Genomic DNA, 18,843 nt, shown 5'->3' with positions numbered 1-18,843 from the left:
TTAGAGTTCTCTGATCACTGTGCCGGACTGATATGTAGATTTTTGAAGATGTGCTTTATACGAAGCTGTATGATTCACCTTCAAAGATCTTTGTTATAATGGCATTAACGAGGGGGGTTATGTCCAAAGGCCAAGGGGTATTTAGGAGAGCTTTGTCTCGGTCTCATTACATAATTAAAGCAGGGATTGTAAAGCTCCTACTTCAAACTTCAGAGAATACCTGTGGGCCATGAAGGAGACTGCCTTTGTCATTCTGTTGCGTGTTTTTTTAATGGCTTGGTTTCTGAACGCTGTCTTCTACGTTGTAGTATTGGTTGCCTTGCGAGAATACGTCTAAAAAAAAAAACCTCCCAAGTAGTTAGTTATCTGTGCACAAGACACTGCTCAGAAAACAGTCCACTGTTCCACCCATCTAAATTTCCCACGGCTAACAGAGGACAATGAGTTACAAGAGCTGGCATAAGGGACAGAGCGCATGCGCGGTTTGTTGCTAAGAGAAAGGGTAAAGCGTACAGATAAAATTTTGCTTCCTTCCACTTGTAAGTGAAATATTTCTGAAAGCCCAATTTAATAATTTATATGAGGACCTTCGTATGTATCCAAAGAAATTATTCACATACTTTATTCTTCTTTTTTTTGTCAATTTGGCTCGAGTTAGAGCTTCTCAAACTTCTATCCACAGTTTCTCTTCACTGTACTCCGATATGGCCGAACTGCACATTGGCTGCCTTTCCTCCTATTCAGTTACACCAAGGTCGTTGTTTCGCCGATCGTGCGCGCGCACAGGTAGGGATATTCTTCTTGTATTGCCACCTCCAGCCGCCGTGCGGCCACAGCACTGCATCGAAAACGAAGCATTTTACAGGAGAAAACCCGCTCGAGCACTCAGTGTCTAATGGTGTTGAGTTATTTTTATTTATTTATTTATTTATTTCGTGTTCTCAAACTTCAATACTGCTCTCAAACTTTGTCCTCACTGTACGCATCCCTCTGGCCTTGTCACCTCGGCCACTTTCAAATTTACAACTGCAGTTCTGTGTCACTGATCATCTTTCCATCCCACCGCCTTCTTGTTCGTCGATCGAGCGTTCACACCTGACTTATCCGTCTCCAGGCAACGCGACAGTCAGCTGTTCCCATCTTAATTGATGCGTTCAGACAGCTCGCTCTCCTCACACACAACGATAATCGATTATCGGCGTCACTAATTGCGTACAAGCCTGAACTGAACAAAATAAACAGCAAGTTTCTACGATAATATACGTTCATCCTTAGGACAGCGCCATGATAACAAGCCATATTCATCTCTGGAATAAAACAGCCAAAGCAGTGATCGATAAAAAAGCGAGTTTCAAAGGATAACCGCTAACAGGATCCTTCCATCCTTTTCTCGGACTGGGACCTGTCCATATACGTTCTTGGCAGATGATCCAGAAGTGGTTTGCCATTGCCTTCTTCTGTGTGTGAATGGAGTAATTGTTGGGATGCCACGGAGAAACCGGGGAAGCCCCCGGAGGAAAACTCCGTGTTGCCTAGACCACGGCCTTGCCCAACACAAGTTATAAATTCGGGCACCGCCGGGAATCGAACCCGAGACCCCAGGATTACAAGGCCAGCGTTCTAACCGCTAGACCACCTCATCTTATTATTATTTAGTGTTCTGTCTGACGACAGGTCCATATGAACAGGATCCTTCCATCCTTTTCTCGGACTGGGACCTGTTCATATACGTTCTTGGCAGATGATCCAGAAGTGGTTTGCCATTGCCTTCTTCTGTGTGTGAATGGAGTAATTGTTGGGATGCCACGGAGAAACCGGGGAAGCCCCCGGAGGAAAACTCCGTGTTGCCTAGACCACGGCCTTGCCCAACACAAGTTATAAATTCGGGCACCGCCGGGAATCGAACCCGAGACCCCAGGATTACAAGGCCAGCGTTCTAACCGCTAGACCACCGTGGCTTTTATTGAATAATATAACTTAAATATAAGTGATGGCTGATGATCACGATCTACATTGAAATATCAGGTTCTCACCTGGGTCGTTGGCGTCAGCTTTCTACCAGCCTACAAGACGCAACAACCGAGAACACAGAGCCATCTTCACACTGAAATAAAATGCTCAGAAGTACACGCACTGCGCCTTTCACACGTACTACGTAATTCTGTTACACAGCCCGCGGTGTGCAGTTTATTGATCGCCCTTATAGAAGATTTTGTTAACGGAGCAGATTTGCTTTTGAGATATAACACTACGTGACCCGAAACAAGTTACTGATTCTTTTCATAGTTACAGTTTACATAAACTCTTTATTTAAAATGTCTACCAAAGTAACAATAAGATACTTCCCTTCTAATTAAAGATATTCTGATAAAAAAAAATGAAAGTTTTATTTGAAATGAAGAACAGTCAAGAAATATAGCAAGACAAGGTCGCCTTAGATTATTCCAAAGTTGGGTTGGAGTGTACATATACGTTAGCAGCCATTTTGGTAATATGAATACGTCAAACCATGGCACATGAAAGGACTCAAAGCAAATAAACATTTGCAACGAATATAAATATTTACAGAAATCCATTTTGTATTGTTTGCTGTGTAATTTTAATACTTTGGAAGATCCTACTAGCTCGCCATTGAGGTTATGTTGTATGGTGAGCCAGCCTACGTTACTATCACCGCCATTTAACAGCAGAGTATTTCATGTACACGAGTGCTCTCTATGAGCTACATTACGAACTACGTAAGAGCATCGCCTTCATAATGCAGTAATGGTAAGTGATACCATTGATACAGAGGCCAGTGGTTGCCATGTCAACGTGGTTGGAATCTTTTACATCTTGAAATAACAACATATGCGTGCCAGTTCATAAACCAACAATAGCAGTGTATTGAATTTCGTGAACAGGCTGCAATTACGTCACAAGGAGTGTTACTAATGAGAATCAGCGATCGGTCGAACGTAAACTTCGTTCAGTAAGGCCGCTAACGGGAGTTTGTTAACTCGGTTCATCATTCATACAGCGCGAACTAAACGAATTGTAGATTATTCAAAGAAGCTATTTAGTTATTTATGCTATGAGAAGATTATACAAAGACAACCAATCAGAATACTGTAAATACGTCTATTAAGTAAATCCACGGAGCAGAGTCCGTTCTCAAAAAGCTGATAATCGCTCAGTTGGTCAAATTTCCTTGGTTTACATAAAACCCGAAATTATTCGCCAAGTAACTGCAGGGTTAAGAAAGAGGTAAACTGCCTCAGTATTGTAGCTTAAATGCGTCATGTTTGTGTTGATTAAATATATATTTATTTTCACAATCTATACACAAACGTTGAAGTTAAATGATGTTGTTAAAATTATATAATATTAAAACATTATGTAGTATAAAATATTATATTTTCGTGCTTTTTATCGTAAATACGATTTTACATTATTTATCGCTTTTTTATTATTTATTTTATTTATCATTTATTTATTTATTTTATTTTATTTTTATTTATTTATTTATTTTATTTATTTATTTATTTTATTTATCATTTATTTATTTATTTTTATTTATTTTATTTATTTTATTTTATTTATTTATTTATTTTATTTATTATTTATCTATTTATTTATTTAATAAAATAAAAAAAATAAAAAAGCGCTAAATAATGTAAAATCGTATTTACGATCAAAGCGCCAAAATATAATATTTTATACTACATAATGTTTTAATATTATATAATTTTAACAACATCATTTAATTACAACGTTTGTGTATAGACTGTGAAAATAAATATATATTGCCTCAGTATATCTTGGACCCGGCAAATTCTTTCCGTGGTGCGGTGAAGGATTAATCTTACGCAGAGCAAAATCCAAATTACAATCATAGTATAGTCCCGATTATCCAACCTAAAGGGGACCGAAGGACTGAAAACCAATGAAAACGTCGAGGGTACATATCAACTCAATTTATAACTAAATTTATGGTATTATTAAATTGCTACGAAAATAAAATAGGGCATTACTTTTAAAAAATTACAAAACAAAAATAGTTTTCAACATAACGTAAATCTATAAAATCTTCTCGGGCAATCAGCAGCGTTAACTGGTTACCGTAGTAAACCGACGTTTCGGTATCCAACTCTGTCCCCCATCATCAGGGTTCTGATACGACTGGATACCTCGGAAGTCGGTTTACTACGGTAATTATTCCGCACGATGGAAATGTAATTATTTGATCAGTTATCTGTATCAAGTGCATTTAACAATAATTCAGAGAGATTAACTATGTATTTTCAAGAGTATTTACTAAAATTCCAAGTGGTAATAAACAACTCACCATATAATTCCGATTAATCACGTCATAAACCCGCAGTTATCCCTCAACGCCACATCAATAATATTTATTCTGTAATTACTATCTTAACATCGCACTAGGACCAAAACCAACCCGCTCAGAGAACGGACCTGAAGTTAAGAACGTCTCCTATAGGCTACCAGTCGGGCAAAATAGATCACCTAGTCACATTCACCTTACCTACAAATTACCTCGATCACCTAAATGAATACTAACTCAACAGAGGCATCAGACGACGAACAGTAACATCACATCTGGAGTCGGACTGTGAAACAAAAATGTCTCAGGGAAAATAAGACGCCTGACACTCAGTGCGGGTTGTGTGAGGTTAAGAAACATTTTCTTGACTCTCAAATACACGACGTCTTTATCTTTATCGCCCTCATGACGGAGGCAGTATGACCTCTGAAACGTTGGTTAACATCGACCAGACTACACAGCGCAACAACCCAGAAGACAGATATCTTCATACTCATCGCCCTGATGATGGAAGCAGTATGACCTCTGAAACGTTGGTTAACATCGACCAGACTACACAGCGCAACAACCCAGAAGACAGAAATCTTCATACTCATCGCTGTGAGAACCTCAAGTCTTACACAAGTCTTCAACATTGCCACACTAATAATCTCCTCAGTTTACAAGCCTCTTTTTAACAATTTCAACATGGACACTGCACATACGTAGTTCGAATATGGAAACAAACCAGCACAACCTAGCGTAGAATATTTAGAAGTACGTGATATTTCAAAATGTTTTTGCAAATTCTATTCTACTCTTCGGCGACTCAATTATGAATAATCGCAATATGTCAATTAACCACACTAACTCTACCGTGAAAGTTAGGCAGCGTTTACTGAAATTTGACAAGAGAGAAAGGAAGCTGTCATAACCTATTTCAAGGCGTGAATCCTACAGAGACTGAACAAAACAACGTCTCTCTCTAGCCCTGTATATCTCCTGACTGATTTATCCTCGCCCCATTCGTCGTCGTGTCTTTGTTAATCCAACTTTAATCCGACTGCTTCTGTTTTATTTGTAAATATCCCGCGATTCTACGAGTATCTCATGTTACTTAGAGTAGCCACGAGCAAACTTTGCGTAGAATGAAGTCGGAACACATATAATTTGGAATACAAGAACACTGCTGACAAATAAACGGAGACAGCGAGCTTCAAAGCATTTCCAATGGGAAATAATGTTTATTGTACGGACACTTTCCGTTTCCTTATCTCCTAACCCTCCCAAACCCTCTGATACCCATGAGTTTTGATTCTAACGGATATCGAACGCACAGATTTGCCCCCGAAAACTGTAGTTTCTGTGTAATGATTTAAAACTTCCTTCTTTATTTTACTATTTTTGGTCATGACCCCGAACACTGACCTACTGGACGACAAATATGACCCCTTGTCTCACGTCGCGACGCGTCTGTCTCCATGACGACGCCATAATGATGTAAGACGATAATACCTCATGAAATGAAGCACGTCGGATGTCCCCCACATCCCGACACGTGTTGTGATTATTCCTGGTTTATTTTCGAACGTTACGTCAACTACTTACGTCCGATATTGTCGAATGAGATGATGATACGAGCGAACAATTGACAAAATTTTGTGTGGAAGAAATCTTGCCCTATCGCTTTTTTTAGATTACTGCGTCCATCATCTGGGCGATCGCTCTGATGATGAAGACAGCAAGGACCTCTGAAACGTTTTTAAACTTCTACCAGACTACACGGCGTAACAACCCAGAAGATGGCCATCTTCGGAATCACCGCCGTGAAAACTTCAAATCCTAACTAACTAATTAGATGGCTTACCGAACTCGAAAGTTCATCACCGAACTAACCAAAGCCCTCCACCGGACCCTGACCTGGGCCAACAAAATCCAGTCTCCTTCAACTCCTATCTCCCATAGATCCCGCCTGAGATTGTCCTCCCATCTACGTCTAGGTCTCTCCAGCGGTCTCTTCCCCTCAGGCTTCCCAAATAGTGGACCCAACCAACCAGATGGCTTACGGAACTCGAAGGTTCATCACCGAATTAACCAAAGCCCTCCACCGGACCCTGTCCTGGGCCAACAAAATCCAGTCTCCTTCAACTCCTATCTCCCATAGATCCCGCCTGACATTATCCTCCCATCTACGTCTAGGTCTCCCCAGCGGTCTATTTCCCTCAGGCTTCCCAACCAATACCCGGTGCACACCTCTTGTCCCATCCATGCACTCTAAATGCCCAGCCCACCTCATTCTTCTCGACTTAATAACCCTGACAATAAAATTTCAAATCCTACAGGAGAAAAACTGTCTTTTACCAAAACATACTCATAATGGATTAGCCTGTGATCGAACCACGACCTCCGCGGTAACGGCACGTCCTACCTGATCGTAAAGAAGTCACCGGTCTGCTCAGTGAACAGGAAGACTGCAACACCGACCATCGTCGTATTAAATGAAAAATTAACAAAGTTCGAAACGAACAAAAAGTCTTTTGTACCCAGGCAAAGTAAGCGACATCGTCACTCTTATGCGCTTCAACTTGTTATCTGCACTCGCAGTGCCCTCCATGTTCACAGGTCTCTGAATATGGAACCGCTTAGTTCAACTTTGCTAGCAACGCACGGAACGGTGAACAGCTGATTCGGGGCAACGAAGGGCCGCTTACCTTCGTAATGATCAAACGCATGTGACTTTGTTAGGCGCTCTCATAGCCACAAAGCCACTAAGAGACTCTAAACAAATCAGCTCGATAAAAGTATTTCCTTTTGTATATGTTACCGGCAACGTATAGAATGCCTAAAGTCAGTAGGAAAAGTATGAAATAAATTGTAATGTTAATACTGTTTGGTTGTAAATTAAAATTAATCAAAGTCGATTAGGTAAGCTGTCAAGATGGAGGTTGTGCGAGATAGTCGCGAAAACCGAATATAACAAAAGTTTTGATAATTAAAAAAATTGTTTTATATTCTAACCTAACCTATCAAAAGTTTTGAGAATTTAAAATAATTGTTTTATATACTAATCTAACCTAACAAAAGTTTTGATAATTAAAAAAATTGTTTTATATTCTAACCTAACCTAACAAAAGTTTTAAGAATTTAAAAAAATTGTTTTATATTCTAACCTAACCTAACAAAAGTTTTGAAAATTAAAAATATTGTTTTATATTCTAACCTAACCTAACAAAAGTTTTAAGAATTTAAAAAAATTGTTTTATATTCTAACCTAACCTAACAAAAGTTTTGAGAATTAAAAAAATTGTTTTATATTCTAACCTAACCTAACAAAAGTTTTAAGAATTTAAAAAAATTGTTTTATTAACTAACCTAACCTAACAAAAGTTTTGAAAATTAAAAAATTGTTTTATATTCTAACCTAACCTAACAAAAGTTTTGAGAATTAAAAAAATTGTTTTATATTCTAACCTAACCTAACAAAAGTTTTGAGAATTTAAAAAAATGTTTTATATACTAATCTAACCTAACAAAAGTTTTGATAATTAAAAAAATTGTTTTATATTCTAACCTAACCTAACAAAAGTTTTGAGAATTTAAAAAAAATGTTTTATATACTAATCTAACTTAACAAAAGTTTTGATAATTAAAAAAATTGTTTATATTAAGTTTTATCAAATATAAAATAAGACTATATAAATCGTATTATAGAAACTACTTTGTTATATGCTTTGCCTAAAGTATCTGAGGTATTTTATAAAATTCCTAGGTATTATATAGAATACCTAGGAAAATTATAAAATAAACTATTAGTTTCATACATTTCCTAAAAGTTCTAGGCATTTTATGAAATTCCTGGGCATAGAATTCCTGAATTTAATACTATGCCTACTGACTTTAGGCATTCTATACATTGCCGGATTTCATAGTTTTCCGGTAACATACATACAGACATACCGGCGAGGCTAACCAACGGGGTGGTCTGATTTAATCCCCCGAAAATATTTCTCCTGCCATTCGAAGCGAAATATCTTACTTGGTTGTCCTGTAATGGTTATGTGTACCATCAGTGACCATTATTTCAACCACAAAGGTCATGAGTGAATTTCGTTTCGTTTCTAGAATAACTGTCGTTATTTTTCTGACCGACAGATGTCGGTAACGAAGTCTATCTTCTGAAGGCGATGGTAGAGTCTATAGGTAGTCGCATCTATAAATTCTCTTGCACAAATTTGGGAAATTGCGTTTTAAATTCATTGCGGTAGTAGACTGAGGAATTTTTATGGTCATATACGCATTAGTACCGCCACGGTGGTCTAACGGTCAGAACACTAGCCTTGTAAGCCTGGGGTCCCGGGTTCAATTCCCGGTGGTGCTCAAATTTATAACTTGTGTTGGGCAAGGCCGTGGTCTAGGCATCACGGAGTTTTCCTCCGGGGGCTTCCCCGGTTTCTCCGTGGCATCCCAACAATTACTCCATTCACACACAGAAGAAGGCAATGGCAAACCACTTCTGGATCATCTGCCAAGAACGTATATGAACAGGTCCCAGTCCGAGAAAAGGATGGAAGGATCCTGTTCATATGGACCTGTCGTCAGACAGAACACTAAATAAATAAAATAAAAATATGCATTAGTAGGTAAGAATTTCCCGAATAAAGACAGAGTCAGAGGTTACGACCAGGCTGTAGCCTAGATCGAGTCTGTGCATTGTGAGATGTTTTGTGAACGAAATATCGTAAGTCGAGCTCACGGGTAGCCCCGGTAAGTCCGTCGGTCCCCGTTTCTTGTCCTGGTGTTCCGACCGCGGTATTAAAGTACGGTTAATCCATGCGTGGCTTTTGTGACGTAATGCGTGATAATCTTCCACCGTATGCACGAATTAACTTGAGAACGGATAATCCGATTTTAATTACATTTCATACTGGAAAAGACGTTTGTAAAAAAAATTCTAACCATTTAAATTTTTTATTTAGATCAAACAATTTTAACGACCACTTTACATTACGGCACGTATAATTCTAAGCCCATCTCACTAACCAAAAATGGATCGAGTTTTCAATTAATCTTAATACGAAACTAGTTCAGGAGCAGAAACACAGTAGCCAGGAAAGATTGAACTATATCCCATCTATTTCATCCGAAGACGAGAAATAATTGAAACAGAAGCTTGCTACTTCTTTGAAAACATTCATTCTGAAATCGACGAGAGGCGCCAAAGAATTCACAGGTTTGAAGGTGTAGGCGTTTGACCTTAAAGACCAACAACGACTGAGAACTTTGTGGCCACTTAGCTGAGCTGCAGTAAGCAGAACTCTGATCGCAGAGATACTATTAAAAAGAACGGATTATCGAGATAAGAAGCAGATGATCCATGGAGGAGGATTGGTGTTGATAACTACCTACCACCTCCCCCCATACCATCCACGTGGTGTAATCCGTATGAGAGCGACACAACACAACCACGAATAAATCTTGAAAACGGTCTAATGAAATGACCCTGTAAAAATAGCATAAGACGCCTCCTTACCCTCGCGAACACACAGTTCGATATTCATTAAAAAGTAACAGATAAGGTACCTCTGTTCAGAGACTTCATCTGGTGTTAATATATTTGAATGCAATGCCGCTGGCTAGAAGTCAGGAAACACCTGTAATTTCCTGTAGTGTTCGCGGTTTATTTACTTAGCAAAGCAAATGCAGAGTTCGTAACCACGTTCCACCTGCATGTTTCTCGTTCAACCCCAAACCATCCTCAAAGTAAATATCAAAATTACATCCCACAGAAGTAAAATGCACTCCTGAAACTCCCTAAAACTTAAAAGCAGACTAATCAAAAATGAAAAAGAGCTACTACTGCTTTGTACTTAAACAGATAAAATACTTTTCAGTGTTTTCACTTCCCTACAAACTGTTCTTACCAGAAAAATAAGTGATAATGCCTTATCCGGAAAATTGTCACAATACACCTTTAAGAAATATTTTTCCTCTCACACCTGAACCGACGACTTTTTACAGCAAGGTAAACAATGTCCACACCCTTCCTCCTATGATCCACGTGGTGGGAAATCTCTGTACGTAAACTCACAATGAAACTTATTTTACAATTATAAGAATATAACTTGTGTTGGGCAAGGCCGTGGTCTAGGCAACACGGAGTTTTCCTCCGTGGCATCCCAACAATTACTCCATTCACACACAGAAGAAGGCAATGGCAAACCACTTCTGGATCATCTGCCAAGAACGTATATGAACAGGTCCCAGTCCGAGAAAAGGATGGAAGGATCCTGTTCATATGGACCTGTCGTCACACAGAACACTAAATAAATAAATAATAAAATAAAATACACTTATCACTTCTCTGCAAACATAGCGTCTTTAACAAAATATGAACACCACGACAAAGTGTTAATACCACAGCGCATAACACGTGTTGGTCGAAGTGATTCAAACTAATGTTCGCTGAAAGGCCTTTACAGCAGGTCCGCCTTAGTCATAGGCAACCTTCGCCTTTCCAAGATGCAGCCGTACCCCCTGATACTTAAAAATACAGAAAGCCACTTACACCCGGAAAATAATATTATTAAGTTTGTGACTAACAAAATGCATTTATTTAGTCCGGCACCCAATGAAATTAACCTACAAAAAGAGAAAATCTTTACTGTAATATATTTAAGTAATGAGTTAAGTGTTCTGTCCCCCCCAATGTAACAGCAGTGATTTTACACGAAAGAACTGACATCGAAGAGATCAAAATATGTAGGCAGGTTAGTGTGAATATAAGTTTAGAGATAAATACCTCCAAAATAAAGCAATTAGTGCAGCATAAACCAATTTATGACAAACATGTATGGTTTCTCGCCATGTTGGAGTTCTGACGGAAGACGAACGGATCTATTTCCTCAGAGACAAACCCGACTGAATGGACTATTTTAATGTACTGCTTGAATACGGAGCTACTCATTCCAGGGAGCTATTCAACACAGCGTATTCTGGAGTCCGACGGCACTATCTAAAGGCTAATCACAACGCTGCATCAAATGTAGAACCCATATTATGGCTGATGGTTTCCAAGACAGAAAGAAGATTACGTAGCACAGATCTGATCTGCATTACAGTCGACGGACGAACAAATGACATTCGAGAATCCAGAACCTCGGTTAAGCCACGTCGCAGGCAACCGTTTGGTATCCCCACGCGTTCAACATAAATTTTGGTAATACCTCCTGTAGTCAAATTTAATTTTGAACACATGGGGTTGCTTAGGAAAGAATTTGGACCGAAGTCTCAAGAATTTGGAGATTTTTTACATAATTAGGATCTCCATAGTTCGTACCCTTCACCAGATATTATCAGGATGACGACGAAATACGCGAGACACGTAGCACGAATGAGAGAAATGAGAAATACGTTCAAAATTTTGGTTCGTAAGCCCGAAGGGAAGAGACCGCGCAGAAGAGTTAAGCATAGATTGACAGATAATATTAAATGTTATTGGAATGCGTTATTTTTGATTCGTATCTGTTGAAAATAACATTGTATTGAAGATGACTTGTCGCCCTGATGATGGAGGCAGCAAGGACCTCTGAATCTTCAGACTCACCGCCTTGGAAACCTCAAATATTACACAGATTTTTATCACATTTCTTGCTTAACTTTGTCAATTAATTTGACTTGAAACGAATCCGGTAAACTCCGATTACCACGTTGAGTTAAAAAAACACACAGTGAGTACTAAACAGGTCTAAAATTTAATAATTAACATAAAAATGATTGCCACTCTCATCGGGTGAAAACTTCAATGTCTTCCTTGTATGTTCACTTTATTCGTAAGCGTTCATTTAAATAAAGTGTTAAGAAAAATAGACTTATATATTATTTATATATTATATATTATAGACTTAAGCAAACATTTCGTGTAAGTTGTTGGGAGTGTTTCTTTCCCCAAAACCAATTATACGTAAATAAACGTTGATCGTTCCGAAAAGGAGAAAACGTTTCTGGTATTCTACCAAGCACAGTTACGCAAAAGAACGGCAGATACGTATCTCTTACGGCTGTGCCAAGCCTGGGCCAGGAGGTCAGTGCGTCTGGGACCTGCAGTGGACAAAGTGGTGACATGAGTGTTCTTTTTCCGAGTCTTTCGGGTTTCCTCTGTCAATATCATTCGCCGACGATCCATATTCTCATACATCTGGAGGACGGATAAAGGCTCTGTTAGAGGCAGTTCCCCAAGGAAAACAGAAAGACAGTCTTTGATCGTGTTGCTTTGTAACCTGACAGGGATCAAGTCGGGGTGACTCAGCTCTTATGATTACAAAAAAATTGGAAGTAAGTAACTTTTAGTCTGCTCTTAACTACCCGCACCTAGAAATTACATTTTATACTCTGGTCATGTTTATTTTTAATCTACAAGAAAAATTAACTGAAGAAATTAAAAATTCATCTAAGTACTTAAATTTGTTACTCTACAGTCCATGGAAGATCTTCCCCGTCTCATATATGAGGTGCGATCGGAAAGTTTCCAGACTGCGCGTATAAAAACCCGTACACTTATCTCAGGTATTAAATTCATCCATCACCCAGGACGTAGTTCCCCTGGGAGTGAACACAACGATCCCAACGCCGCTGCCAAGCCTGGAAGCATCCCTGGAAATCTTTCTTTGTCAGCCTGTCAAGCACCATCTGCGATTCTGCCTGAATCTCTTCTATCGTCTCAAATCTCCTTCCCTTTAGCTGAATTTTCATCTTTGGGAAGAGGAAGAAGTCACACGGAGCTTAGAAAGGAAGTTGGGTTCGGTTCTTGCAAGATCTTTGAGCTCCTGACAAACGAGAAGTCGATTCTGCTTCTGGTCCTCAGACAGGATGCGTCGCATGTGGAGTTCTTCCTTTAGAATCAGCTGACAGGTCCCATAGCCTATCCCAACAATGTCGCACAAGTCGTTGATGGTACGACGTCGATCTTCGTGAATGGCCTGCCGAATCTTCGTAACATTTTCGGGCGTTGTGCTCGAAGATGGTCGTCCAGAACGCTCGTCATCATCGACAGAGGTTCGGCCATTTTTAAAACGTGAATGCCACACAAAAGTTTGTGCACGACCCATTGCGGACTCCCCAAATGCTTGCTTTAGCATTTCATAGGTTTCCGTAGCCGTTTTGGTGAGTCTTTGGCAAAATTTGATGCACACGCCATTCCGAAATCGCAGGAGGGTCGGTGTAATGCACTACCAAAACGCCCGTAACTAAGAAACAAATGCTAATTCGATGATGCCGGCTGGCACACTGATTCACTATGAATGTAGGCCGCACCCCCTAAAGGCAGAAGCTCGTACTACAACCGGTTCGCCCGCTATTGACACAGTCTTGAAACTTTCCGATCGCACCTCGTATGAGAGGTTTCTTAAGCTGTTTAGGCATTTGTTAGGACTCTTTGAATGAATAATCAGCCCCTCGCAATGTCTCTACCTACACAGCGCAACACAAAACAGGACACGGACAAACATTCTTGAGCCTCGAGCGGAATTCTAACCCAGTGTCCATATAACTGAAGACCACGCTCAAGATCGCGCGGCTACTGACATCGACACGCACAAAAATTCAAAATACAGAATCTTATGTTGAGTATCCGCGATTTTAGACGATCCTGGAACTGGCTGATAGCAATGTTTAAGAAATGCAGTGTGAATATAATTCCTAAGAAAATGGCAGACTGAAGAGCTTGAAATTAATTCAGAAGCTGGCAGGACAATTATTGTGGCAATGAAAGTTCATGTTTCAAATACCAGATTTAGACAAACTTTTACACACAGCGTGCGAGCAGAGAATCAAACTGATTCTCCCGTGTTTACCTGGCGAAATAACTTGGAATCGAAGCGAAGTCAACATACAAAAGCAGTATGTCTTAACAGATAACAGTTCCAAACATTGATAAATATTTTTATAAAATTTCCATCCCTGCGGGACGTGTAACAACATTACACTGCAGTCTGTGCAGTTCACCTATTCGACGCAACATCACTGGAGCACTGCCGTCAGTTCAAAAGATTACGTTCAGACCAATATTGGTTGTCAGATTACTTCCATCTACAAATGCGTGCAGGAGCGACTCAAGGAACAGCTCCGTACTTGGTTTCTTTAAAATTTCCATATATCTGGCAGACATCTATTTTCCAAAAGCGATTCCACATTCATCACTGGATTTGGTTTTGTTTATTTCAGGCACAAATCCGTGTTGCCAAATTAATCTTACAATAAATATCACAGTGCACAGAGTCTGATATTACTTTACTTGTATTCGTTAAATATTCAGTAGGCTAAATACGAAAAATGACGTTTCAAAACAAAGATTGTAGATCTAAAAGACATTTACAACAGCGACGCAAAAGAAATCATGTTTTTAAATTCGAATTGTAAAAATTAACGGTTCAACGGATGTGAATGAAACTTTGAACTGATTAAACCCTTTTGCACGGAAAATTTAATTATGTTCTGTAACTTTTACGAGTTTCGATCAAATCCGTTCAGCCATTTATTTTTATCGCTGATTTAAAAAACGTAATTTGTATCAACCACTACTACAAGACTATCACCATAAGCCTACCATCAATGTCTTGAGCAGTATCTGACAAATACAGTGTTATGTAGGATTTGAGGTTTTCACGGATATACGAGGTGCGATCGAAAGGTTTCCAGACTGCGCGTATAAAAACCCGTACACTTATCTCAGGTATTAAATTCATCCATCACCCTCGAAGTAGTTCCCCTGGGAGTGAACACAACGATCCCAGCGCCGCTGCCAAGCCTGGAAGCATCCCTGGAAATCTTTCTTTGTCAGCCTGTCAAGCACCATCTGCGATTCTGCCTGAATCTCTTCTATCGTCTCAAATCTCCTTCCCTTTAGCTGAATTTTCATCTTTGGGAAGAGGAAGAAGTCACACGGAGCTTAGAAAGGAAGTTGGGGTCGGTTCTTGCAAGATCTTTGAGCTCCTGACAAACGAGAAGTCGATTCTGCTTCTGGTCCTGAGACAGAATGCGTCGCATGTGGAGTTCTTCCTTTAGAATCAGCTGACAGGTCCCATAGCCTATCCCAACAATGTCGCACAAGTCGTTGATGGTACGACGTCGATCTTCGTGAATGGCCTGCCGAATCTTCGTAACATTTTCGGGCGTTGTGCTCGAAGATGGTCGTCCAGAACGCTCGTCATCATCGACAGAGGTTCGGCCATTTTTAAAACGTGAATTCCACACAAACGTTTGTGCACGACCCATTGCGGACTCCCCAAATGCTTGCTTTAGCATTTCATAGGTTTCCGTAGCCGTTTTGGTGAGTCTTTGGCAAAATTTGATGCACACGCCATTCCGAAATCGCAGGAGGGTCGGTGTAATGCACTACCAAAACGCCCGTAACTAAGAAACAAATGCTAATTCGATGATGCCGGCTGGCACACTGATTCACTATGAATGTAGGCCGCACCCCCTAGCGGAAGAAGCTCGTACTACATCCGGTTCGCCCTCTATTGACACAGTCTTGAAACTTTCCGATCGCACCTCGTACAATGTTATTTTCCATAGATACGAACCAAAAATAACTTATTCTAATGAAATTTAAAGCACACCCTCCAATACCAATTTTCATAGAAATTCGTCTGTTACAAAAAAGGCAAAACGTGCGAGCAAACTATGTATTCACTTTACGTACGTTGTTTACGAAACCACAGAATAATTTAAGAATGCAAACGCGATGTCAGGTCCGAACCTGTTCACTTTTAACAGTTTCTATGATTGCGTGCGATTTCATCACGTCAATATGCCCACTGAACAAGAGAAAAGTTTCTGGAACACGACTTAGTTTCAAAAGGACCTCATGTTTGTTTTCAATCTGTGGCGGAAACATGACGTGTATTTGAAGATTTCTTCACATTTTAATTACATATTTTAAAAATTACAATATCGTCTTGTTTAAAGATGGTGGTGGTAGGTTTTCAAATTCGTGACACGGGACTAAAGTAAGGAAAACTGGATTCATGACCGAAGATATGACTGGGTTGCACATTTGTGTAATTTAATTTGGACCGACGCGTGATTCTGCTACCAGATGGCTCTACGATTCTTTGAAAAGGCAGTTTTTAAAACGACAACACAAAGAAAAATAACTTGTTACCCGAGACTTGTCGTCTTCTTGAAGAAAACTCCTTTGGAATACGCAAAGAAGCGATCAGCCGTTTCAGAATTTGCTGAAACCACGATCCGGTCAAAAAGTTACTGAAGAATTGTAGCATCTCCTCCAGTCCTTCGCCATGATCACATCCAAGTGACAGAAGACAAACGGTAATTTGGAGCACTCTGTCGGATTGTAAATGAACTATAAATTTAAGTCTATAAACTTCAAATATATTATAATCCGAGGTCGTTGTTGTTTGAAGACTCTGATATACGTTGCGTCTACAACTTACGACACAAAACGGTCGCTTCTGAAAATTTATATAAAGACTGATGCAGTGTTGTCACGCGTGACCTGAAGGCCGTATTTCGTGTCTCGACCCTGCCCATATATCATGTGTCACATAAATCTATTCTATGACGAGGAATATCAGAGATCATTTAAGTTTCATGTAAACTGAAAGGTTGTATTAATGGAATTTAATCCGCCAGACAACGTTTGCAGTAGATTTTTCATGAAACTACAATTTCAATGTCATATTTTTTCGAAAAGTGCTAAATAGTTTCGTAGACGAATGGATTCAGTGACACAACCTCCATATTATGCGGTCATTTAAATGAAAGTATTTATTAAAAAAATCTTGTGACTGTGTTATATTTATGCAATTCGAAAAATGTTTAAATCAGTTTTGGTGTGCACGGTAATTCCATTTTAAAACAAAGAAGAATTAGTCTTTGAGTTCACCTCTCAGTTCAGTTGAAGTTAATTGCATGCACGGCCTGCCAACCTAACCAGATGTAAATCCTTAGAGTCGTGTCTTCGTATGTACGAAAAATGTTTCCACATTTCGAGGCACCCTGTAGCCTGCAGGGCCATTAATCTCCATAATAACGAAACAAATACAGAATCTCTCCAGTTACTGGTACCTAAAACAATTAAAATTAATAATGATGCTGGGATTATCATTCTTTGTTAGACTTTTCCTTGAACGACCGTTCGCTGAAAAAGCCAGAGCGCTGTGGGTCCACGCTATAAAATTCCAGACGAATTTAACTTTCGTCCACAAAGGTATTAGCATAATCCGACAAAGAACAATGGTTATCTATCTAGCTTATGAGGGCGCTTAAATCTCTGGCTATTAAACAGAATCGTAAGTTAGCTTAGAAGTACTTTCTGTTAAGCAAATATTTCTGTTTCCCGAAATGTAATAAGTAAAGTCCACTTTACACCAAATTCAAATCAGACTTTTTTTCAATTTCCTGAAAGAGGGATGAATGTATGAAGAGATTAACATAATATAACATATACATCTCATGCAGCCTTAAAACTAATATCAAAATATTTTTCGATGTAAATTCTTAACTAAATAAAATTTAAATTTATTGATCGCCAATCTCACCTGTTCATCACCTTCATAATAATTATATGTATTTTTAACAAAAGAATATCAACCCAATGAAGTGAGAGGTAGCAACGAATGTGTTTGAGGAATATTCTTACCCCACATGGAGTACACGCTACCATTCTTGTGATAATATTCGGATCGAACCGCTCCACATATCAAAACGCTGTAAGCTCAATGCAAACACTAGAGCAGGGGTCCTCAAACCTCTGCCAGAAGACGTGTTTTGCAATTTTTTTAATAGTTCATAATAATATTTGTTTAAATCTTATCAGTCTAATCACAATAAAATTCCTATTAAATATTAAAATATTACTATAATTAACATTTAAATATTTAAAATATATTAAATGAACATTTCGATAGAGAACATCATTTAATATATTTTAAATATTTAAATGTTAATTATAGTAATATTTTAATATTTAATAGGAATTTTATTGTGATTAGACTGATAAGATTTAAACAAATATATATTTATCACAATATGACGCAACTTTATCATCTCAGTTCATAATAATAAAATAATACACGTATTTACTGACTGAATTAAATATTTTATAAGTGAGTAAATTATATAATTTAGAAATAAAATGTACTAAGTAAGATTGTGTTTGCGATAGTATGTTAGTAACAGTTTTAATAAATTGTCGTAATTTATAACATGGCGGCGAGCGATTCGATAAAAAAGGTAAACATGTCAAAATGTCTTGAAAAAAGGATGATAATCTCTGTATTAGACTCTCTCTCATGCGTCAAAGAGCGTGGGGGCGAGATTTTACCTCAATCTAGTGACGACAATAGCTCTCGTGAAGTTCCGTTTTGACGTGTCCTGACGTCTCTCAGGACGAAAAGTTTACCTTCGCTCTTCTAACCATTTTCTGAGGAATCTTTTGACATAGCAGTCACGTGGCAAAGTGGAAGGTTGGCTGCTTACCTGAAACACGGAACCAGATGACGTAACAGCAATATTTCACG

The 18,843-nt window shown here is 38.8% G+C and overlaps 1 protein-coding gene across 4 annotated transcripts in view; it reads right to left on the bottom strand.

Moving 5' to 3' along the window:
* LOC110830589 (adenylate cyclase type 6) overlaps positions 1-18,843 on the bottom strand; it is a 189,567-nt gene that overhangs the window by 104,173 nt on the left and 66,551 nt on the right. The window contains exon 1 of one of the 4 annotated variants that reach the window (XM_087346747.1): positions 18,648-18,776. The exons of the other annotated variants lie outside the window; for them this stretch is intronic. The gene's annotated coding sequence lies outside the window, so the exon portion shown is untranslated. Of the gene's footprint in view, positions 1-18,647; positions 18,777-18,843 lie in introns of those variants that run through there. 4 annotated transcript variants of the gene reach the window in all.

This window comes from Zootermopsis nevadensis, unplaced genomic scaffold (genome assembly GCF_977971745.1).
Source record: "Zootermopsis nevadensis isolate Lab colony 2312 unplaced genomic scaffold, Znev_1.0 Znev_ptg000010l, whole genome shotgun sequence".
Classification (NCBI taxonomy): domain Eukaryota; kingdom Metazoa; phylum Arthropoda; class Insecta; order Blattodea; family Termopsidae; genus Zootermopsis; species Zootermopsis nevadensis.
This window is presented reverse-complemented; position numbering and strand designations above follow the sequence as displayed.